The following is a 25,472-nucleotide window of genomic DNA, read 5'->3' on the forward strand; positions in this document are numbered from 1 at the left end:
TTTTGCAACTGATGAACTTTTCACCTTGCCTCAAATACACCACAGTCATTTCACACCTCTGTACCTTTGCACATGCTGTTCCCCCTGCCTGGAATGCCCTCTGTCACCCGCTTCTTCTCTGGATCAGTGTCTGTTCATTCTAAAGAGGAAATCAGGTGTTAACCTCTTGGGTCCAGCCCTCATCACCTCTAATACAGAACATAACTCCTGTTATTGTAACCTGCTGTTTAATGGATTTATGTCCCTCTGTTTTCCCCATCCTTAGCTTTAGGAGGGCAGTAACAATATAGTGCCTGCCACAGAGAAGGTGTGCACCAAAATTGTGAATGAACGAAACACATCCCCTCTCAGTGGCTTCCTAGTGGCTGGCTGGCACAGTGGCTGATCGTATGTTAACGAGGCCAAGGCGAGGGTTTCATTTCTTCCTTACGTGCTTGGGAACCTATGTCAGGGTAACTAAAACCTCAAGTGAGCCCTGAAGTTATCTCAGACTCCTGATAACAAACACCCCTGATCATTCTGCCTTTCTGTATTTCCTAATTCATTTACAAAGTATACATGTGTATGCAATTAAAAACAAAGTCTTGATATATCTGTAAGCACAGAAAGTCTGGCTGAATTGACTTCAGGAATGAAGGTTCCAATCCCCAAATATAACTAAGAGTCTTTCCTTCTTTGCTTCTGCCCACCTGCCTCTCCCTCCTCTGCCCTCATACCAAAGCGCCAGAATTATCTGTCCATTATCTGCCCTCCTCCACTTGGCTCATGCTCATTTATCCTTCACGTCCCAGATTAGATCCACCTCTTCCAAGAAGTCCCCCTGGCTTTCCCAGGTGGGTGAGGGGCTGCCTACCTGCCTCTCCCTCCTCTGCCCTCATACCAAGGCACCAGACTTATCTGTCCATTATCTGCCCTCCTTTACTTGGCGCATGCTTATTTATCCTTCACGTCCCAGATTAGATCCACCTCCTCCAAGAAGTCCCCCTGGCTTTCCCAGGCGGGTGAGAGGCTTCCTCCATGCTCCCGCAGTGCACTGCCTCATCCAATCACATCTCTTAGGTCCCCACACCAGAAGGAGCCCCTCATGCCTTTCTATGACCTGCCCACAGGTCTTGCCAACTGCAGGGAATGGGGGTCTCAAACCCAGGCATCTGAAATTATCTCCCAATGTGGTTATTCATACAGTCACCAAAATGCAGCAGTAGGGTCCCAAGCAGATGACATTTACCAAACAAGTTTTAACTTCTGCCCTGTCCCAGACTTTGCCAGCTGTAATGCACTATGAATTAATATTTAAAGCGAATCCTGCCACTTTCTGATGACCAGCATCCTCCTATCACATTGTTGTGGAAAGGCGTGAAGCGCAGTCTCATGAGTGCATTTCAAGGATTAAAAATATAGCAGCGAGTTTTCAAACACTGTTTTGAAACTCCCTCATTTTTTCATATACCAGGAGCTTCAGGAAGTGGGAGCGGTCTGGATCTCTTTCAAACTCCGAGAGGCCCTGTTCTTGGCTCCTGCTTCCAATTCCTCTCTGATCATTCAAACCTCCCCCCTCTTCCCCCAGGAGCTGCTCTTGATCTTTCCAGTGCCCACAATGGGCATTTGCCTAACAAAATACAGACCCTGCCCAGGATCGCAAGACCGGTGGTGCCAGGACAGGCCTCACCGAGGGTTTGGGACTGCACAGAGTCTTGGCAGAAAGCCCCTTCCTACTGGGCCAGATGACTGGAATCTTCCCTGCCCAGGCCTCCTACCTGGCTGAGGCCGCTGAGTGCCTCCAAGGCTCCTCCTTTTCCTCCTCCTCCTCCTTCTTAGGATCCAGGCAGATCCTGAGGTCACCTCTGCCTGCTCTCCCAGAGGCCTGGCCTTCTTAGGCTCCTGGCAGCCTGGCACTGAGCAGGTCTGACCCCTGGCCTCAGCGAGCCCTCCCCTTCCAGGGCTCTGGGCCGTGAGAATCAGCCCAGGTGCATCCTGGGGCCCCGTCACCTGGGCCCAGCTGTCCCCACGCTCCTGGGCTGCACATGAGGCTTCGGGAGAAAGTGGAGCTGAGACGTGGCTCACTCACCCCAAGGCTCGTCCACCCATCACAGATTCCCAGTCTGAATGGGTGTCTCCAGGAGGGTTCCAGAAATCTGTGTTTTTAACAGGTGTACCAGCAATTCTCACAATTTGGCAAGTTGGGCAATGGTGAAGGAAAATTCTGGGAAGAAGCCTGGAACACTTGAACCCTGTGGGCTGGCCCAGGCTGCCAGCTAGACAGAGAAGTGTCAGGAGAGGTGGGTAGTCGGGACCAGCTAGTGAACAGTCAGTCAGCCAGGCTACAGCCTTGTTGGTTTCCCTGAATCTTAGACCTACTTGCAATTATACACTTATTTGTTTGTGTACTTTATTGCTGTGCCCTCTACTAGAATGTCAGCCCCGGGAGGCTGGAACTGTGTCTGACTTGTTTGTTGCTCTCTCCCAGAACTAGTACAGTGCCTGGCACATAATAGGTGTTCAATAAATACTTGTGGAATAAGTGAATGAATAAAATAATGGATGTGTGAGAGGATGGACAGACAGGGAGGTGGATAGAGGGATGAATGAGTGAATGGAGGGGTGGAAGGTGGATGGAGGGATGGATGGAGGGAGGGATGAATGGATGGGTGGATGGATGGATGGGTGGATGTGTGTATGGAGGGATGAGTGGATAGAGGGATGGATGGGTGGATGGATGGATGAGTGGATAGAGGAATGAATGAGTGGTAGGGGGATAGACGAGTGGATGGAGGGGTGGAGGGGTAGATAGAGGGTAGATGGGTGGATGAGTGGATGGAGGGATGGATGGGTGGATGGAGGGATGGATAGGTGAATGGAGAGGTGGAGGGGTGGGTGGATGGATGAGTGGATAGAGGGATGGATGAGTGGATGGGTGGATCGAGGCCCTGAGGGGCCCTCGGAGCCTTGAGACTGCTTTCACTCCCTCTGCCAACTTGGTCCAAGTCCCTCCAACTTCCCCAGCAGCCTGCCACTCCCCTTGTCCATTTCCAGACAAAGAAAATCTACTCAGAGAGAAAAGCTGCCCCTGGGGTCATGCCAGAGAGTTCTGGAGGCCAGGACAGAGCTGTCCTGAGCAGGCCTGGAAGCATCAGACCCAAAGCTGAAGGGTGGCTGGTGGCCAGGGCTCATTTCAGCCACTGAGGCCCCAGGGAACAACCCTACCCCTGCCTTTCAGCCTGAGAGGTGGGGAGGGTCTGGAATTTTTTTAAAGTACAAAAATGTACAAAGAATAAAAATAACTCTCCCGCACGGTCCCACCCCAGCACTAACCTGGGTTAATATTGTGCATGTTTGCATCCAGCTTTTTTCCTAGGCATATGCTTTTTAAAATTACATCATTAGTGTATGAACACATTATCCTCTAAAAACATGACTAGCATTAATTGAATACCTATGCTATGCCAGGAGGTGTTTTATGCATTTTGTATAAATTATCTCTTGTCATCCTCACAACCACTCTATAATATAGGTATTATCAGTTCCATTCTACAGATGAGGAGACTGAGGTTGGGATGAATGAAGTAACTTGCCTTGGGGCCAGGATCAGAACTCAGGCAGTCTGCCTTCAGAACCTACGCTCTTAACCACTATGCTGGAAAAAAATTAGGATATTATAGGTAAAGCTAAAGCCCCTTTTAACTCCCAGCTCTGACTCTGGTCCTCTGTATCCCCTCCCAGCAATGGGCACCAAGGGCAGGGCTGAGGGATTAACCTACCCTGGTTGCAGGTAATAAGGGGCTGGGCTGTCGGTAGAAAAATGTACAACAATCATAAAACTGACAAAAGTCAGTCTGCTTTTTCTTATCACCAGGCACTGGCTGTTTTAACCAATACCAGGGATCAAATATTTCACCCTGAGAAAGTATTCTGTTTGTCTAAATTCTAAACCATTGCTGCATTACTATTAAGTTTTACTAATAAGCTTCAAATTCATTTTAAAACTGATTTTAAAAACTGATACATAATATTTGTGCATATGTATGGGGTACATATGATATTTTGTTACGTGCATAGAATGTGTAATATCAAGCCATGGTATTTAGGGTACCGATCACCTAGAGTATTTATCATTTCTGTGTGTTGAGAACAGTTTAATTCCTCTCTTCTAGCTATTTTGAAATACACAATACATTGCTGTTAACTATCGTCACCCCAGTCTGCTATCGAACATTAGAACTTATTCCTTCTATTGGACTGTATGTTATTATCTCACCAACCTCTCTTCACCTCTCTGACTCACACATCATTCCCAGCCTCTGATAACCATCATTCCACTCTCTGCCTCCACAAGATCAACTTTTTTAGCTCCTACATATGAGTGAGAACATGCGATATTTGTCTTTCTGTGCCTGGCTTATTTCATGTAACATAATGACCTGTAGTTTAATTCATATTACTTAATTAGCACATTTTTATTAGTTATTCTTTTTTTTCTTTGAGATGGAGTTTCGCTCTTGTTGCCCACACTGGAGTGCAATGGTGCGATCTCGGCTCAGTGCAACCTCAGCCTCCCCAGTTCAAGTGATTTTCCTGCCTCAGCCTCCCAAGTAGCTGAGATTACAGGTGCGCACCACCACGCCTGGCTAATTTTTTGTATTTTTAGTAGAGACGGGTTTTTACTATGTTGGCCAGGCTGGTCTCAGACTCCTGACCTCAGGTGATCCACCCACCTCAGCCTCCCAAAGTGTTGGGATTATAGGCATGAGCCACCACGCCTGGCCTAGTTATTCTTTAATGAACATAGTACATTATTCTACATGGAAGTGAATTCAGAGAACCCCCTGGTTATACACAGGCAGACTCAACATGCAATTATTTCAGAAGTTGGAAAGTTCAGAACCGTTTGGAATCGTTCGAAGTCACTGAGGGCCCAGTCTGTGTCTTCAACCCCTGGAATAATATATCTTCCTTTGTTTAAACAATAGATTCAACATAAACAGTGATTATAGACACAAGGAAGTAGCGCTTGAGTTAATTCTGTCATTCTTTGCCACCACTGGGAATGCTGTTTAACATTTATTTCTGATTAAAATTTAAAATGGTGAAATGGGGTACAAGCTGTGAGGTATCTTTTTTTTTTTCTTTCAACCAACTCCAAAGAAATTTTTTGGGTTTTTTGTTAGGCGCAAATTTATAGTTTACACACAATCTATTTTACCGAATTTGAATATAACTTTAACATAGAAATGTATTATTTTTAAATAATTGGGTTTAAAACCAAGGAACAAGAAACTGTGAAAAGAATACTTATTATTAGAGGATTATTACTGAAAATAATTTTGTCATAGAGAGGAGGGGAGTGTTAAAAAATGATCCTCTCCAGGTGTCCTCCAATGTCACTGTTTCCCAGAGGTAATCTATGCTGTAAGTTTCCTGTGTATCTTTCCAAGCTTAGTTTCTACTGATACACATGAATATATGCACCAGCATAGTATAGATAGCCTCATTTCGTAGATGGACAAATGTTCAAGTATATCTACATATTATCACCTTTTAACCTTATTCTACCGCCTCCTTTTCTCACTCCACAGGATGTGTTTGAGATCGGGTCATGTGGATACGAATAGATCTAGCTCTTTCTTTTAACTTGCCATATGAATGATAGAGACCACATTTTACTTATTTGCTCCTGGATGGGCACTCAGGCTATTTCCGGTTCTTCACTGTTACAATGTGTCCCTGGGGTAGGGTTTCTCTACACATGGAAAGGTCAGAGGCAGACATAGTTCTCAGCTTAATAGATCCCGTCAGGCGCCCTCCTGAAGGCCATCCCAACCTGCAGCTTCTCTCGCTCCGGGGTTATTTTCACCCCTGTCCTTTTCCACGATGGCCCAGGGCCAGGCCAGACCTAGGATGCCTTTCTCAACTCCGGTGGCACCTCCGGCAGTTCCTGTGACCCTCACATGTGGCTGTCACTAACCCTATGCCATGAGCCCTGGGATCTGTGCTATTTGGGTAATTATGCATGCATGTGTGTGTGTGGGCACTCACATACATACACACACACACACACACACGTGCACACACACACTACATCCGTTGTTCTCTCCATGCCAATGGGAGAATTCCAGGCCTGATCATATTACCCTGCTCTGTATTTCCTGGGCTGGCAATTAGCGCTGGGGATACCAGGGGCTGTTCCCACTGTCTGTCTACACACGTAGTTTTTCCTCTTTCCAAAAGCATTCCCTTGGCCATTGCCCCAGCCTGGGAGGTACGCCAGGCATGGCTGATTCTCCTCTTCCTTTTATGTAAGTGTCTATCTCCCCAACTAGCCTGTGATATCCATGAGGGTAGGGAAAGCATCTTGCTCACCAGGTCCCCAGAACTTGGCACAAAGGAGGTTCTGGGTCATTGGAGAATTAACAATTGATCAATGAAACACTTACAGCTGCTCTGTGTGGGGCTCTTATTCTGTTGAGCACCATACTTTTTGTGTATTTTCTCATTTAATTCTTACACGGCCTTATGAATAGAAGGCTTTATACGCTGTTACAATTCTTGTGAGGTAGTAAAATAGTCCTTATTTTGTGGTTGGGAAAACCAAGGCTCAGAGAGCTTATGAATTTTGCTCAAGGTCACATAGAAAGTACCTCTGTGGACAGGATTTGAACTAGCGTGTGCCTAACTCCTGCTGGTGACTAGGTGAAGTATGGGAGTTCAGAGGTAAGATGGGCATCATTTTAAACCCCAATTCCTCAGCCCTAATTGAAAGCCTTAGACCACCACCAACTCTGGCCAGGATGATGGTGAATGCCTCTTAGCTGGTCTGTTGCCTGCTCTTGTACCCCCACTGAAGTTCCTCACAGCAGCCAACATGATCTTTCTGTAGTATCAATCTGAATCTGTCTCCTCTGCCTCAAATTCCATCCATGGCTCCCTATTACCCACCCTCCTAAAGACGGCTGATGGCCCTCTTTGACCCAGACCTGCTTTTGTCTCCAGGCTCGTTTCTCCTCATCAGCCCCCTCCAGCCTCCCTAGTCCAGCCACACCCAGCTGCCTTCAATTCTGTACTTATATTTCCCACTCCCTAACCTCAGGGACTTTGCACATGCTGTTCCCTCTGCCTGGAGCACTCTTCCTTCTTTCCCTTTGCTGACTCAACCTTCAGATCTCAGCTTAGAGACCATGCCCTCTAAGAGGCCCTTTCCTGTCTCCCCTAGACTGATGTGGTGCTCCCTGTACCTCAAGCACAGCACTGATCACATTCTATGGTAATACCCCACTCTAGATAGGGGCTGCTAAAAGCCATACAGAGGGCCGGGCACGGTCACTCACGCCTGTAATCCCAGCGCTTTGGGAGGCCGAGGCGGGCAGATCACGAGGTCAAGAGATCGAGAGCATCCTGGCCAACATGGTGAAACCCCGTCTCCACTAAAAATATAAAAATTAGCTGGGCATGGTGGCGCATGCCTGTAGTCCCAGCTACTGGGGAGGCTGAGACAGCAGAATTGCTTGAACCCAGGAGGCAGAGGTTGCAGTGAGCCGAGATCGTGCCACTGCACTCCAGCCTGGTGACAGAGCGAGACTCTGTCTCAAAAAAATAAAATTAAATTAAAAAAGAAAAGCCATGCAAAGATAGTCATCATCATGGGCTATGGCACATAGTAGGCATTCAACTAATATTTACTGAATGACTAAGTAAAAGATTAAACTCCTGGGCATGAGTCCAGGAAAGTGAAGCTGGGTGAGCTTGGGTAGTTTAGTTCAATCCTTTCCATCTCGCCTATCCCTGCCCTCTAACTCCTAGAAATGCCACTGCAAGCCCATTCTCTTAGGCCCCAGTGACCCAACTGGCCCCCCCTTCCTTCTCCTCTTCGTGGCTCACAGCCTCCAGCATTTTGCTGCCCCTCCCTGCCCCTGACTGCCGCTTGGTTTCTCACTGAAAGGAGGGTCTGGTTCTTGTTACCAAGGTGTAGCCTCGATCTGGGGTTCAACATCACCCGACTGTCCACCATGGGGATAGCTCTTGTCTCAGCTGAGGGGGATGATAGCTCTAGATCTAGATTACTGTTGGGGAAACCAGGGCTCAGAGAGCTTAAGCGTTTTGCCCGAGGCCACACAGCAGGTGCCTCTGTGGCCACAATTTGAACTGGGCTGTCCCTCAACAGTGATGTACACACCGGACACATGGAGGTCTTGCTCACAGGCAGGGTCTGACTCAGTGAGTCTGGGGCAGGGCCCGAGTTCTGCGTTTCTAGCCAATTCCCAGGTGATGCCGATGCTGTGAGTCTATAGCTCCTGCTTCAGGAGCAAGGCACAAGCTAAGTGCTTTTCAAATGTAGCAACAAAGCCCCCTTTTTCAAATGCAGTCCTGTGCCCTATGTGTCTGAGGAATGCCAATTATTCTGATCTTAAGATCCCTGGTAGGCTGCAGCGAGCCCACACTCCAGCCTGGGCAACACAGAGAGACTCTGTCAAAACAAAAACAAAAACAAAACAAAACAAAACAAAAAAAAAACACAACACCTTGTAATCCTCTTTAAAAGTCTGTGTAATGAAAAGTAACTCCCTAAAATCAACACACATTTATTCAGAACTTACTATGTCCCAGACCAGCCAGGCAGGCCCATGTCTGTGACCTCTGACTTAGTTTCCCAGGACTGTCCTAACACACTGCCACAAACTTTGTGGCTTAAAACAACAGACACTTATTCTCTAAGAGTTTGGAGGCCAGAAGTCCTCAACCAACGTGTTGACAGGGCCAGGCTCCCCGCAAAGGCTCACGGGAGAATCCATCCCATGCCTCTCCTAGCTTCTGGTGGTTGCCAGCAAGCCTTGGAGTTCCTTGACTTGTAAATGCATCAGTTCAATCTCTGATTTCATTTTCACATTCTGTTCTTCTCTGTGTCCTAAATTTTCTTCTCCTTTCTCATAAGGATACCAGTCATAGGATTTAGGGGCTACCCTTAGTCCAGAAAATCTCATCCCAAATCCCTCACTTAATCACATCTGCAAAGACCCTATTTTCAAATAAGGTCATATTCACAGGCACCAGGCATTAGATGCATCTATTTTGAGGACACTGTTCAACCCATTTACAGCCTCTCTTAGCAGGAGGTGGGGCTAGGAAATAGAATTAAAAACTTCCAACTCAGCCGGGTGTGGTGGCTCACGCCTATAATCCCAGCATTTTGGGAGGCCAAGGGTATCGGATCACCTGAGGTCGGGAGTTCAAGACCAGCCTGACCAACATGGAAAAACCCCGTCTCTACTAAAAATACAAAATTAGCCAGGCGTGGTGGTGCATGCCTGTAATCCCAGCTACCTGGGAGGCTGAGGCAGAAGAATCGCTTGAACCCGGGAGGTGGAGGTTGTGGTGAGCTGAAATTGCGCCATTGCACTCCAGCCTGGGCAGCAAGAGCAAAACTCCGTCTCAAAAACAAAAAACAAAAAACTTCCAACTCAATTCTGAAGCCTACTGACTTGGTGACAGCCTCAGGTGACCCCCAGTTTCACCAGGAGACCCCAACAGTAGTGGGTCCAGGTCACACCAGCCTTCCCTCTCTACTCCCCACCCCTCAGTGCCGATTACATCATCTCATTTCCTGGCAGTTTCCTACAGAATCAAATATCACTGACAGGGCTGCAAGCTCCTGGATAGTAGAGGTTGGGACCTTGGAATGACTTGGTTTCCAACTCTGAACTTCTCTGCGGTCCAAGACCAGGCCAAGAAGAGATGGACTGCCCCCCTGAGGGTCCAGCTGCATGCTGAGCAGGTGGTTCTAGAGTCAGGGCTTGAGGCTAGGGTGGTGATTGGGAGACACAGCATTCCTTGCTACCTGGGGGGGGGGTGTCAAAGGTTTGCACACCTCCAGCATCAGCATCAGCAGTCAGGATGCAGAGACTGGTCACTGCTCAACCTCCCCCGCTGCCCCCAACAACAAACCTGAGAAAATCCCTTCTTCATTTTCTGGCATTGGGCTGGACCACTGCTGGCTAATCCGAGCACTGGGAGATAAGGACCCTAAGGAAGCACCCCTTGTCCATCAGCCTCCTTTTGCTTTATTCTTTCATGTTAATTGCCCACGCCCTCCATGCGCCAGGCACCGGGAGAGATCTGATGGCAACCATAGGCTTCAGAAAGAGGACTGGCGATTTTCAGACCCAATCTTAGGCATAGATCCTCTTGAAATTCCAGGGCACTCTTTCCTCCTTGGAGTGTCCTGGTGCAAGGTCTCTCTAAAAATGGTGCCTGCAGTGCCACCTGCCACCTGTGATGCCTGCTTGATTTGATTTCATAGGGGACACCAGTTGTTGTCCGTCTTCCCACGTGGGAAAATTACACAGAAAAGTCAGGCTGACCTTCCTGATATCCCGATGTGGTGGACCTAGGCCAAGTCACAAATTGGTTTGGACTTGTTTTTGGTGAAGGGCTGAGAGTTCAGGGCACAGACATTTGTCCTTTGAACTCTGCCACATCCCTCTCCACAGGTGGGAGAGGCAGAGGCTGGGCTTCAGGTACCACCCTTCCCCCAGCTTCCTCCAGGACATGAAGAAGAAGGGACCCTCTTCCACAGCATGGCCATGTCCAGCTCTGAAAATAGCTCCTACATCTTTCTGGCCACAGTTTTCAGAACTGCTTTTAAGAGATTAGTGGGGAGAAAGGGTGGTCAGGAAACTACAGCTCAAACCACTTACCCAGAAACCTCCTGGAAACTTCCCAGCTCACCTTCTGTGCCAGACCATCTGCCAAGGATGGTCTGCAGCCCCCTGCACCACAATCACCCAAGGACCTGGTGAAATGCAGATTCCAAGGCCCCACCCAGATCTTCTGAATCAGAATCATGAGCCTGTGACCTGTGCAGCTGCTGTTGCTGTCCTGAAATTCTTATTAGTTTTTGAATAATTTTCATTTTGCATGAGGCCCTGAAAATTATGTAGCCTGTCCTGATTAGAATCTCTGGAAGTAGGGATCAGAAAGTTCCTTATTTTTTAAAAAAATCTGGGCCTCTGGGTGAATCTGATGCATGCTAAAATTTAAGAGCTACTGCTCTGTGGAACCTACCGTAGGCAAAAAAGGAGGTTTAAAATTCTCCCATTGAAAAAGGTAAAATAAATTGAACACTGTTTTTTTTTCCCCCAAAACTTCCAACAGCTTCCTTTTGCCCACCTGTCCCTGGTTACCCAACACCCTGGTCTGTGGCAGGAGCAGTGACCATATATGTATTATATATTCTCTTTCATATAAAGGAATCAGCCTCAAAATGCCCAAGTACTTCATGCTCCACTTATTTGAAGAGAGGGAAGGTAGAGAGGGAGGAGGAAGGGGAGGAGGGAGAGGAGGAGGAAAGGGAAGGAGAGAAAGGGGAGGAGGGAGAGGAGGGGGAGAGAAAGGGGAGGAGGGAGAGGAGGGGGAGAGGGAGGAGAGAAAGGGGAGGAGGGAGAGGAAAAGAGGAAGGAGGGGGAGAGGAAACAGCGGAGTTCTAATGACGAGCCTTGTGTGTTTTACTTAGGTTCTGTAAGTTCACTTATTTTAATTTTAAAATTTTACTTTTTTATTTATTTTTTGAGACAGGGTCCCACCCTGTTGCCCAGGCTGGAGTGCAGTGGCATGACTTCAGTTCACTGCAACCTCCACCTCCCAGGCTCAAGCAATCCTCCCGCCTCAGCCCCCCGAGTAGCTGGGACCACAAACATGTGTTGCCATGCTTGGCTAATTTTTAAATTTTTTTTGTAGAGACAGGGTTTTGCCATGTTGCCCAGGCTGGTCTTGAACTCCTGAATTTAAGCAATCCACTTGCCTTGTGGTATGGTTTGGCTGTGTCCCCACCCAAATCTCATTCTGAATTGTAATTCCCATAATCTCCACGTGTCGTGGGAGGGACCAGGTGGGAGGAAATTGAATCATGGGGGCAGTTACCCCCATGCTGCTGTTCTCATGATAGTGAGTGAGTTCCCATGAGGTCTGATGGTTTTATAGGCGGCTTTTCCCCCTTTGCTTGGCACTTCTTCTTCCTGCTGCCCTGTGAAGAAGGACGTGTTTGCTTGCCCTTCTGCCATGATTGTAAGTTTCCTGAGGCCTCTCCAGCCATGTGGAACTGTGAGTCAATTAAACCTCTTTCCTTTATAAATTACCCAGTCTCCGTCAGTTCTTTATAGCAGCGTGAGATTGGCCTAATACACCTTGGTTTCCCAAAGTGCCGGAATTACAAGTGTCACCCACCATGCCCAGCCTGTACATTCATTTATAATCACATTCTCTCCGCTCTCCAATTCTCCTTTCTCCTTATCTCCTTATCTAGCTCTTGACCACTTAAGGAAGGGATGACAGATTCTAAGGCCATTCTTACACATTCCTGAATTGCTGTGAAGTCCCCTCTTGTTATGGGTTGAATTCTGTCCCCCCAACCCCCAATTCATATGTTGAAGTCCTCACCTCAGTACCTCAGAATGTGACCTTGTTTGAGAACAGGGTCACTGCAGATGTCATTAGTTAAGATGATGTCACGCTAAAGTATGGTGGACTCCAATCCCATATGACGAGTGTCCTTACAAAAAGAACACCGTGTGAAGAGACAGACATGCATAGAGTGGGGACGATGTGAAGACACAGGGAGAAGGAACACTACGAGTTAAGGAACACCTGAGGCTGCAGAGGCAAAGAGGGAGGCTTGGAGAAGATTCTTCCTCACGGCTCTCTGAAGGCATGTGCACCCCTGACACCTTGGATTTGAACTTCTGGCCTCCAGAACTGTGGAAGAAGAAATTTCTGTTGTTGGAGCTACTTAGTTTGTTATAGTTTGTTAGGGGAACCCTAGGAAATTAATACATCTCTTATCCAAGACGGTCAACATCTCACATCCCAACAGCAAAGTGGATTGTGAGTGCCCATCACATTTCAGAGGTGAGACCACAGGCACCCAGAGATGCCAATCACATGTCTGGTGTCCCATAGCACTTCCAGGCTTGAGGAAGGGTTGGGCTTGGAGCATGTCTGGGCAGGAACAGCCTGGAATGGGTGGGGGCTGCCCCTTTTCTGTCTTTCTGCTTTGATGCATCCCCTATGTCCCCATGGGTGTATACAACAGTGGGAACAAAGCATCCAGTAGCAGAGGCTCTAATTGGCAGTAGCTAATTGTTCAGGTGAACCCCCCTGTGGCTGGCAGCCAAGCTCCCAGGAGGGGCCCTAGACCAAAGTCACCCACTACAGGGGGTCTTGTGGCCTTGTGCGTGGGAGGGCATCTCCATCAGATTGTCAGCCTGGTACTTCTTTGCCCATCAAAGTCACAGTGGAGAAAACCCGCTGAAGCGTCGCTTCCAGGAGACAAAGCCACTAGGCAACAATTACCAATGACTCTATGGCCCACTGGTTCCTCCTATTATTAGACAGTCTCAGAATTCTAGGAATGAGACTGGCCATCTAATTATGGGATGCCCCTGTGCTGTCATTAATGAGTTTGTCTCACCTTTCTCTGCCACTGTGAGAAAAGCAGTGTCACACTTATCACGGACATGGAGTGTCCTACCCTGGAAACCTTGAAGGACTTTGAGAGTGATGGCCTCAAAGAGGTGAAGCTCAGCAGCCACCCCTATGATGTGCACAAAGGCTGAGCACAGAGCATCAGCCAGCATCACCACAGCCACCTCTAAGATCTCACTGGGGAGTCCTACCATATCCAGTGGCTTCTGATCTAGCCCCATGAGCCATCTTACTACGTTTACCTCTGGGTGTGAGTGACAAGTGGCCCTAAGTAGAATCCCCTCACATTAAGACCATGACTTCTAGAATTAAATGGACCCAGTTTCAAATCCTGGCTGTGCCACTTACTGAATGACCCTGAGAGTAACTTCACCTCTCTGAGCCTCAGGGTCTTCATCTGTAAAATGGGGATTATAGGGGGGATTGCCTCATCTTTTCAAAGATATTAATGCAGTTGAACCTAGAGGACGTTATGGTAAGTGAAATAATCCAGGCACAGAAAGAGAGATGCCCCATGATCTCATTTATATGTGAAATCTAAAAGAAAGTAGAAGACACAGAGATAGAGATAAAAACAGTGATTACCAGGGGTGAAAGGGGTAGGAAGTAGGGAGATGTAGGTCAAAGGATACAAAGGGATAGATATGTGGGATGAAGTCTAGAGATCTAATGAACAACATGCTGATTATGGTGTATTGTATTGTATTGTATTGTATTGTATTGTATTTGGGATTTTTGCTAAAAGAATACATTTTGTGTTCTTGCCAGAGGAATAAAAAGGGTAACTGTGTGAGATGATGGATGTGTTTATCTGTTTGACTATCATAATTATTTCAGTCTCTCTCTATATATCAAAACATCATGCTATACACTTTATTTTATTATTATTACTATTATTGTTATTATTATTGAGACAGGGTCTCACTCTGTTGCCCAGGCTGGAGTACAATGGTGCGATCACAGCTCACTACAGCCTTGACCTCTTGGACTCAAGGGATTCTCCCACCTTAGCCTCCCAAGTAGCTGGGAATACAGCTGCATGCCACCACGCCCGGCTAGATTTTTACTTTTGTAGAGATGGGGTCTCACTATGTTGCCCAGGCTGGTCTTGAACTCTTTGGCTCAAGCAATCCTCTTGCCTCGGCCTCCCAAGGTGCTGGGATTACCGGTTTGAGATACTGAGTCTGGCTGTACATTTCAAATATATACAATAAACTTTTTGAAAAATCGAAGGGATGGGAAAAATGCTAATATATATAGGTGGCTTAGCATAGTGCCAGAAACACAGGAAATGTCCATGCAATGGTGATGGTTTTTTTTCTTTAATCAATTCACAGATAATTTAGAGCATTTTGTTTCTTGTCCATAGACAGGCTTTCAAACCAGAGCATCCATGTTGCCCTTGGTTTCCAAAATCCAAGATCACTCAAATGTTAATGTGAACAACTGCATGATTCCAATTTTAGCCCTAAGACCAGGAGGTCTGACCCTGGGCCCGCAGAGGTCTACAAACCTCCTCTGCAAGATGTGAGAAACAATTCAGGGTATATGTGTGTTTTTCTGCAGAGAAAGGCTCTTTCACTGTTACCAGATTCTCAAAGGGATTCTCCGTCCACAAAAGGATCAGCTTGTGAGGATGATGTGAGCAGGCTGCTTATGTCCAGGAGCCAGGAGAAGGGACCCACTCTTTACTGACCCTCCTAAGTGCCAGGCTGACATACACTATCCCCATACTAACAACAATCAGACAATGTAGGCATCATTACTCCCATTTTCTAGATGAGTAAACTGAGGCTCGGAGAGCTCAAATTAGGAGACAGACACTGAGCTCTACCACTTACCCTACAGCTGGTACAGGGCTGGGATTTCAGCTTGTGTCTATGTGATCCCAAGCTGGGTCCTGTCCTTGGTGCCATGGAGCCTCTGGGGAATGGAGTGAGGTGATCTAGCCAGGAAATGCATGCCCTGTCTTCTGTCAGAGCCCTCAGGAGACCAGGCTTTGAAGTTTCAGAGACCATGAGACAATCCCTCTTTAAATCTATGAGTAACTACTCTCAAGTACACAGAATGTCCCACCCAAACTCTGATATCCCCTCCTGGGTAAAGTCTCTGCCTTTCCTCCAATAGGAGTCCATTTCTCTCTCCTCCATGTTCCTCTGGTATGTGGCTTATACCCCTCTTGGTCCCTCTCTCGTGGTCTGGCTGTGTACTATGTCAGAGGCCATGGAGTGGTTAAAAACCTGGGTCTTGGAGGCAGGTGGAGTTCTGGCTCTGCCACTTATCAGCTATGTGACCTTGAATTATTCACTTAACCCCTCTGAGCCTCACTTTCTACACTTAAGAAATGAAGCTAATAGGACCTACCTCACATGATAGGGTATGATATTTTTCTCTTGTACTCTCTATCAGGGGCATCCTCTCTTCATTCTCCATCTAAGTCCTATTCTCCTATTAGTTAGAACTTAATAAATGGCAGCAATGATCTCAGCTATTGTCATTGTGTTATTATTAGCTGAGTGCACATTTACATCCACCACTTCCCCCAGACCCTAAGCTCCCGGAAGGCAGTGATTTTTCATTTCCATATCTCCAGCACCTGCCATAGTTGCTGGAGAATAAAATATCCTTAGGAAATGTTTGTTGCTGAATAAGAAATTCAAAAAAGCCCCGCTTACACAATTGATAATATACATGAAACATTCAGAGCTCCATATCCGCTCCATAAAAGTACAAGTTCCAGGAAGGTTCAGAGACTTTTTTTTTTCTTTTTTTTTTAGACAGTGTCTCGCTCAGTCACCCAGGCTGGAGTGCAGTGGCATGATCATAGCTCGTTACAACCTCAACCTCTGGCATCAAACGATCCTCCAGCCTCAGCCCCCTGAGTAGCTGGGACTATAGGCGCATGCCACCATACCTGGCTAAGTTTTGTATATTTTGTAGAGACAAGATTTCGAGCCCATGTTGCCCAGGCTGGTCTTGAACTCCTGGGCTCAAGTGATCTACTCTCCTAGGTCTCCCAAAATGCTGGGATTACAGGCATGAGCCACTGTGCCCAGCCCAGAGACACTTTTGAGTGAAAGATCCTCCATGGGTTACTGGGAGAGCTGGGGAAAGTTAGGGCATGAACTTAACCTCAGGGCTACATGCAATGGGGCCAACTGTTACTCCATGATGTGTGTTTTGATGGCACTTGCCCACTTTATGAGGGACCAAAGGTCATGTGCCTTCCATCTTTCCAACTGGTAACCTTTTCATCCATTTGTGTATCCATCCCAGCCTTCCAGTTATTTATGCAACCATCCCCTCATCCACTCATCCATCTATCCACGCATTCAAACAACCATCCCCATCCACCATCTATTCATACATTTATCCACTCATACACTCATCACAAACATCTTTATTGAACACTTTCTAGCTTCCATGCACTGTGTTAGGCATTGCTGTCACCTAATGCTGAATATCATATGAATTTCACCTTCAAGGAATTTATACTTGAGAGGGGGAGACCATTGAGTAGATAGATAATCTCAATTAAATGATGTAGATTATGATAGGGATGAGTTCAAGAGGCTGTTGGAGGACATAGGACCTAGGAGGCCTCAGGGAAGACTGGCAGAGGTGCTGTCTATGCCAAGGTAGGAAAGACAAGTAGAGGATGCTGCTGGGGAGGACAGCTTTCCATGTAGAAGAACGGCAAGGGCAAGAGGATGTCTACTGATCTGGGGAAATTGCAAGTGGTTATATTTGGCTTGATTATGGGAGGTGAAGCTGGAAGGAATAGGGTTGGCTAGAGACCAGGGCTTGGTCACAATGGGCCTTGGGTTGAGTTTGAACTTGGACTTCATCACAAGGGACTGGGGAGCCTTGGATTGATATCAGAGGCTTGAGTGAAGCGAGCAGGCTTTAGAAAGATCTCTCACACAGGAGATTTCTCTTGTAGGAAATAGATTCTCTTTATGAACCAGGAACAGCACCCGGGAAACAAATCATCAGACTTGGGAATGATAGCAAAGCCTTCTTCCTTCTGACATCTGGTCTTGCTGTCTCCTTTTCCAGGACCATTTTATGCCTGGTTGAAAATCTAGTGATGCTGGTGGGAGGGAAGCTAATAATTCAGACAGTCATTAATATTCTCCCTGAAGAAGCTTCCTTGAGGCTGTAAGGGGAAATCAGACCCCCAAGGCCAGGAGAATTTCCATAGTGCGTGACTGTGGGCAATAATAGCCCCCACGACTATGCTTTGGCCAGTCAGTGGGGATGGGCTTGCGTGCATCGTAGCAGCTCCACTCCTTCCCCTAGCTATAGTGGTGGCTGGGGGCTCATTTTCCAGATCAGTAACCAGGTTAGGGGGCACATACTACAGCCAAAGGGCAGAGCATGGGACACAGATTTACTGCACACCTACTATGTGCCATTAGATCCACTTGAGATATAAAAGAAATTAAACCAGGTCCCTGCTTTCCAGGAGCTTATAGATATATTAAGTATACAGGACCTATGCATCAAAAGAAAGTTGTCAACATTTTTTTTTTTTGATATAGGGTCTGGCTCTGTCGCTCAGCCTGGAGTTCAGTGGCACAATCTCATCTCACTGCAGCCTCCACCTCCCAGGCTCAAGTGATCCTCCCGACTCAGCCTCCTGAAGAGCTAGGACTACAGGCATATGCCACCATGCCCGGCAAAATTTTTTTTTAATATTTTTTGTAGAGATGGGATTGCGCCACATTGCCCAGGCTGGTCTCGAATGTCTGACCTCAAGCAATCCTCCTGCCTCAGCCTCCCAAAGTGCTGGGATTTCAGCTGTGAGCCACCGCACCCAGCCAGTTGTCAATATTTTGAAATGCAGAGAAAGAGGAAGAACAAAGGAAGTTGAAGCACCAACATCTCATCTGAAATGGTGTGGAGTCAAAATATAACACCTGTAGTGGATGAAATAAGAAATGGAATCATAAAGGCATTTGTTAGAGTTGCCAAGGTAACCAAGGTAGAACTAAAAATAGTGATAAACCTATTTTGGGAGGACAGGGTAAGAATATCAATAGATGAGGTCTAAGGTCTGTAAATCAATAAATACCATGTTTTAGCATGGTGCTTAGAGATTTGGAGATAACCACAGAGGAAACACCTAGAAAACTTAAGAATGGCAGCCCCTGGGAAGCAGAATAAAAGTAGGAAGAAGTGGGGGGAGAACTGTTTCCTGTTGTACGGGGTTCTCTCTCATTTGATTCTTTTTTTCACCGTGTACATGTTGGTAGATAAAAATAATTCTGAATGTTCAAATAGAAATAAGTCTTAACTAAATGGAATCGGTAGCATGAGGCAGACAGCACCATTTGATTTGTAGCAAGGGGTCTGTGGATACAATTCAGAGAAGCTGCGAACCCGGATGGGAAAAAAATCACATCTTTATTTTACATTAACCTCTAACTGAACTGTAGCACTTGCTTTCATTATAAATATAGACCAATAGCCACAGTAGTATTATCAGTACCTGTGACTTTATCACCAAAAGAAATCGTAAGTATTTTCATATCACCTTACAGTTGTTACAAATATCTTGAAATGTTTATGTTCATTACTACTTCAAAATTATAGAATCTGTTAGACTCACAGCTAGCTCATTTGTTAATGCGTTAATAAAGAAACACACATATTGGCTGGGTGTGGTGGCTCACGCCTGTAATCTCAGCATTTTGGGAGGCCAAGGTGGGTGGATCATCTGGGGTCAGAAGTTTGAGAGCAGCCTGGTTAACATGGTAAAACCCTGTCTCTATTAAAAATATAAAAATTAGCCGGGCGTGGTGGTGGGCACCTGTAGTCCCAGCTACTCGGGAGGCTGAGGCAGAAGAATCACCTAAACCCGGGAGGTGGAGGTTGCAGTGAGTCGAGGTTGCACCACTGCACTTCAGCCTGGGTGACAGAGCGAGACTCTGTCTCAAAAAAAAAACAAAAAACAAAAAACAAAAAACTTGGTAACGATATTTCAGTATAATTACTTCCTTTGCAATCCGATGTGTTATGTTTTATGCATTTAAAAACATTATTTGTTTTCAAAGTAGCAAAGATATGGAATCAACCTAGATGCCCAGCAGTGGACTAGATAAAGAAAATATGGTTTGGGCCGGGAGCAGTGGCTCATGCCTGTAATCCCAACACTTTGGGAGGCCAAGGCAGGAGGATCGCTTGAGCTCAGTTTGAGACCAGACTGGACAACATGGTGAAACCCTGTCTCTCCAAAAAACACAAAAATTAGCTGGGCATGGCAGCTCAAGGACCTCTGGTTCCAGCTACTCAGGATACTGAGGCAGGAGGATTGCTTGAGCCCAGGAGGCAGAGGTTGCATTGAGCTGAGCCGCTCCACTGTACTCCAGCCTAGGCAACAGAATGAGACCTTGTCTCCACAAAAAAAAAAAAAAAAAAAAAAAAAACAGGAAAAGAAAAGACAAAATGTGGTACATATAAATCATGGAATACTACACAGGCATAAAAAAGAATGAAATCACCTTCTTTGCAGCAACATGGATGCAGCTGGAGGCCATCAGCCTAAGCGAATTAATGCAGAAACAGAAAACCAAATACCACATGTTCTCACTTATAAGTGGGTGCTAAATATTCAGTACACATGAACACAAAGAGGGGAACCATAGACACCAAGACTTACTTGAGGGTGAAGGGTGGGAGGAGGGTGAGGTTCAAAAAACTACCTATCAAGTACTTATGTTCACTACTCGGTGACAGAATCATGTGTACACCAAACCCCAGTGACACACAATTTTCCTGTGTAACAAACTTGCACGTGCACCCTCTGAACCTAAAAAAGAAGTTGGACTTCATCCATGTCTCTACAAAGGACATGAACTCATCCTTTTTTATGGCTGCATAGTATTCCATGGTGTATATGTGCCACATTTTCTTAATCCAGTCCATCATTGTTGGACATTTGTGGGGCGGTGAGAAAGTTGGAACAGAAAAAGGAAGAAATAAAAACCTTATTCTGAGAAAGAGTGTAGGTTTCACCAGACTACCAAAGAGTCTATGGCATAAAACAGGTTGAGAACCTGCATTAGAAAAAGGAGAACAGCTGTGAGGTAAAGGCACTGGACAAAGTCTTCACAGGCAGAGAAGCAGGATTCACATGTTGAGGGAAGCTAGGACCCAGAATGACGAAGAGATAGAGAAAGCTGGTGAGGGAATGATGATGATGGTAACACGTCACCATTGATGATATGAATGAGGTTGATGGTAATAGTAACACAGCAGTTATTATTTACTGAGTGGGTCACAAAGTTTCAGACACTGACTAAGCCCCTTGCAAACATGATCACATTCACTTTTGACAATAACTGTACAAAGGTGTGAATGCTATTTCTCTTTTACAGCCTAGGAAACACAGCCCCAGATATGTCCAGGGTCTACTCTCGGGTCTCCTAGCTAGCAAGTCGTAGAGCTAGAATTCAGGCCATGGGCTGCCTGATTCCCCAGCTTGTGCCCTTACTCACTCATCCATTCTGCCAAGTGCAGGGAAGGTCTTATTCTCATTTAACCAATGAAAAAACTAAGGCTCAGAACAAGTAAAGTGAAGCCAAGCCCAGGATCTCAATATGCTTAGGAAAATCAGCTGAGGTTTCTCCCTTGCTTCGCTGCTACTGATTTCCTTCCATGGCACCTCCAGGGCCTGGGAGGCTCAAGGAACCTCGTGCCAGTTCTCTGGGCATCACCATCAAAGCTCAAATCCTGCCTAGTCTTCCTTTAACACAACACATGGCTCAGATTCTTCCTTCCAATTTTTTTTTTTTTTAGACGGGTTCTCACTCTGTCACCCAGGCTGGAGTGCGGTGGCATGATCACAGCTCACTGCAGCCTTGACCTCCTGGGGCTCAAGCCATCCTCCCACCTCAGCCTCCTGAATAACTGGGACTACAGGAGCATGCCACCACACCTGGCTAACTTTTATTTTTATTTTTTTGTAAAGACAGGGTTTCACCATGTTGTCCAGCCTGGTCACTAACTCCTGGATTCAAGTGATCCTCCTGCCTCGGCCTCCCAAAGTGCTGGGATTACAGGCGTAAGCCACCACACCTGGCCCTTCCTTCCCATTTTAGCCATTGAAGCCCTCCTGCTATCAGGCCTAAATAACATCATAGCCTCCTATTTCAGCTCCCCAATTCTAATCCATGCTCCCCATGAATGCGAGATGTGTCTGAACATGAGTTTCTCAAATTGGGGTCCCCTGGGGGTCCACAGTACACTATGATCACGTTGTAATTGTTTTAAGTTATAGGATATTACCATCATCCTTTTCTAAATTAACTGATCACTATCTAATCATCGTGCATTGCCGCATGATTCTGGTGTCTGTTCTGCATTTGTGTTTGTGATGACAACTGTGCTGAACTGTCTCACTTTAATTACTGCACAATGACAAGAAAATACCATGGGCATGATACAGAAATGCTCTTCTTTGTGCCTGGTAAAGGCGCAAGAATGGAGTGCCACACTGTATGAACAGAAGGTTCACAGAAGTCTGAGAAGGGGAAAGTGGAAAATCACAGAGGTCCTCACAGAGGCAGGGGAAAATCAAAAGAACTCTCTGGAATAAATACATTTTAAAAATGATATGTGCTGATTAAGCTCTTGAAAAAAGAACTGTCTGGGGAGTGTGTCCACCATTCAGATTGTGAGTGGCAGTTTTGTCTCGGCAAAACATCACTGTGCCCACCACAGACATGTTTTTAATTTGAATTTTATTGGTTTTGTAATTGTGATCATATTTAATTTGCAGATTTGTTCTGGTTTTATAGCAGTAGATAAGATATAAATGAAGAACTTATATCTGCTTTTATGCCAACATACATTTAAAAAACATCATAATAGAAATATTTTATGGCGACATTGGCAAAGGGGAGGTGTCTGTGAGAAAAGGTACCCTTTAAAAGCATCCCATGTTAGCCAGGCATGGTGATGCGCGCCTGTAGTCCCAGCTACCTGGGAGGCTGAGGCAGGAGGATGGCTTGAGGCCAGGAGGTTAAGGTTGCAGTGAGCTGTGATCATGCCACTGCACTCCAGCCTGGGTGAACAAGCAAGACCCTGTCTCAGTTAAAAAACAAACAAACAAAACAAAACAAAATGGCCAGAGGTCACATGATAGCTCATGCCTATAATCCCAGCCCTTTGGGAAGCTGAGGTATGTAGATTGAGCCCAGCAGTTTAAGACCAGCCTGGGCAACATGGGGAATCCCTGTCTGTACAAAAAATTTAAAAATTTGCCAGGCATTGTGGAGCATGCCTATAGTCCCAGCCACTGTGGAGGCTGAGGTGGGAGGATCATCTGAGCCCAGGGAGATTGAGGCTGCAGTGAGCCATGATCATGCCATTGCACTCCAGCCTAGGTGACACAGCAAGGACCTGTCTCAAAAAAAATTAAAAGAATTTTTAAAAAGCATCCCATGTTTGGAAGATGCTGACCCGCTTGCCACTTTGCAGATTACATTTACTGTTCAAATTGTCACCCATTTGGAGTTAATGCTTCACGTGCTTCACCTGGCCTCTGTATCCTGCCAGGTTGGTGGACAGATCCTCTGCTTCAGTCAAATGGGTAGATATAACATCCTTCGAGTCATCTATGTGGTACTTTCACCTACAGTTAAGGATGGGGTATGCTGAATGCTCAAACTAGCACCTACAACATTGATCAGTGCCTGCTAAATGATAACCACTATTAATATGAGCATGGTTGCCTCTTCAAGAGACTGCAGAAAGAGATGTCACATCTGCTGGCATAAACCCCCCTCTCCTGATGTTCCTGTCTCTGCATCTTACAGGCTGATCATGAGAATAGAAGAAAAATTAAGGTAAATGTGTTATCCAAAGTAGAGAAATGCCTGGGAATGAGTTTTGGGAGGCTTCATCATGTTGTGGGAAAGAGCATTCTGGATTAGGGAATACAGAGACTTAAGGGTAGGGCCCAGCTCTGTGTGCCCTTGGACAAGACACCTAGCCTGTCTGAGCCTCTAGCTCTGCTATGTTGAATAGGACAAAGGATCATTCTAGCCCTGCTCACTTCATGGAGCAGGCGGCAGGATCAATGAGGTCAGGGATGTGGAAGGTGGAAGTGACAGTGACCTGAGGGGCTGCCATTATTATTGCTAGAGTGACAGTGATGAGGCAGAGTTGGAGAGATGCTCAGAGAGCTGGCAAAGGAGGGAAAGACAGAGAGAGAGAAGAGTAACTCTATTGCCTTCACTGTCTGTCTTTTCTCCAGAGCTAACTCAGGCACACACAGTTGCTATAAATTTTCCTCCCAGCCTCTTCTCTCAACTGGGTTCAGCTCACACAGACTCTCTAAGGCTGCCTTGGTGGCAGCTGAGGTCCCAGTAGAGAAGCTGGAATAGTTACCTTGCAGCACCATAGGAAAAAGAGGGAGGACACGGGTGAGGGGCATGGCTGCTCAGACTGAAGGGTGCCCATGGCTGAGTTGTGCTCAGCTCAGACCACACTGGGCTCACTGAGGGCCTGCAGCTCAGCATTGTCCCTTGGTTCATCCCAAACATGTGCCCCAGGAGGGCCCTTCTCTCCACATGTCTCACTTCCTCTATGGAGGAGGAGATGGAATGAGATGCTCTTTTTAAAGGCACTCAGAATGTGAGCGACTTGATGGGAGTGGGTGGGGAATGTCTCATCCGTTTCTGCAGTCTCAAGCCCAGTAAGACAGGATGAGAGTAAATGTTTAACGCATGTTGAGTGAAATAAATGAGTAGGTGGAAAGATGGATAGGTGGATAGATGGATGGACAGAACAACGGATGGATGGATACATGAACGGGTGATGGATCAAAGCATGAGAGGGTGGACAGATGGATAAAAGGACAAACAGTTGGATGGAGTGAAGGAGAGCTTTAATATAGCAGGTCTGAGACAACTCTCCTGAGAGCCCTCCTTGCAAGGCTCACCCTTGGCTCACACTTGGGAAGCTGGATTTGGGGAGGGTTTCCAAAGTTCCTAGAATTGGTAAGAGTAGCTCACTATGGTTTATGTTAAAAGTCCATTTTTCTTCTGAGAGTCTGGAATTTTGGTATATTTTAGGCAGAGTGTGCCTACATGGCCCGCCCCCGTAAAAACCTTAGGCACAGAGTCTCTAATGAGCTTCACTGGCAGAAAACATTTCACACGTGTTGTCACAACTTGTTGCTCCAGGAATTAAGTGTGTCCTGTGTGACTCCACTTGGAGAGGATTGTTGGAAGCTTGCTCTTGGTTTCTCTGGACTTTACCTCATGCATCTTTTCCCTTTGCAGATTTTGCTTTTTATCTTGCACTGGAATAAATTCACGAGTGCAACTGTATACTGAGTCTTGAGTCCTGTCAGAGAATCATCAAACCTGGGAATGCTCTTGGGGACCCCAGTTACAGACAGATGGATGGACGGATGGACAGATAAACCAATAAATGGATAAATTAAAGGTAGATAGATGAGTGATGTCTGATAAGTTATTGATAAATGTATGGATGAGTGATGAACAGGTGGATGGACAGACAGATGAATAACTAGGTGGATGGATGGACAGACAAATGACTAATAGGATGGGTAGATGTATGTATGTATGGATGGATGAATGGCATGCATGGAGGGTTAGCTGGATGGATGGATGGTTGGATGGATGGATAGATGAATGCAAGGATAGATGGATGGTTGGCATGCATGTATGGGTGGATGGATGGATGCATGGATGGATGGATAGATGGATGGATGGATGGATGGATGGATGCATGGGTGGATAAATGGTTGGATGGATGGATGGGTGGATGGATGGATGGGTGGATAGATGGTTGCATGGGTGAATAGATGGTTGGATGGATGGATAGATGGATGCATGCATGGATGGATGGTTGGCATGCATGCATGGGTGGATGGATGGATGCATGGATGCACAGATGGTTGGTTGGTTGGATGGATGGATAGATACATGGATGGATGGTTTCATGCATAAATGGATGGATGGATGGAT

General features: G+C 46.3%; 1 protein-coding gene and 1 long non-coding RNA gene across 3 annotated transcripts in view; one reads left to right on the plus strand and one right to left on the minus strand.

The window, feature by feature from the left end:
• NOS1 (nitric oxide synthase 1) overlaps positions 1-13,601 on the minus strand; it is a 207,583-nt gene extending 193,982 nt beyond the window's left edge. Inside the window, exons 1-2 of the mRNA XM_054527663.2 lie at positions 13,454-13,601; positions 65-139 (exon numbers count right to left, since the gene is read on the minus strand). The gene's annotated coding sequence lies outside the window, so the exon portion shown is untranslated. The remainder of the gene's footprint in view (positions 1-64; positions 140-13,453) is intronic.
• Positions 13,342-24,930, plus strand: LOC129049242 (uncharacterized). 2 transcript variants are annotated; one of them, XR_008512175.2, is made up of 4 exons: positions 13,342-13,942; positions 18,012-18,445; positions 23,032-23,321; positions 24,762-24,930. It is a non-coding gene; the product is annotated as an uncharacterized LOC129049242 (long non-coding RNA). The 2 variants fall into 2 exon arrangements; XR_008512174.1 differs by lacking the exons at positions 13,342-13,942; positions 18,012-18,445 and adding an exon at positions 18,471-18,987.
• The last annotated feature ends 542 nt before the right edge of the window (positions 24,931-25,472 follow it).

This window comes from Pongo abelii, chromosome 10, assembly GCF_028885655.2.
Source record: "Pongo abelii isolate AG06213 chromosome 10, NHGRI_mPonAbe1-v2.0_pri, whole genome shotgun sequence".
Taxonomy (NCBI): domain Eukaryota; kingdom Metazoa; phylum Chordata; class Mammalia; order Primates; family Hominidae; genus Pongo; species Pongo abelii.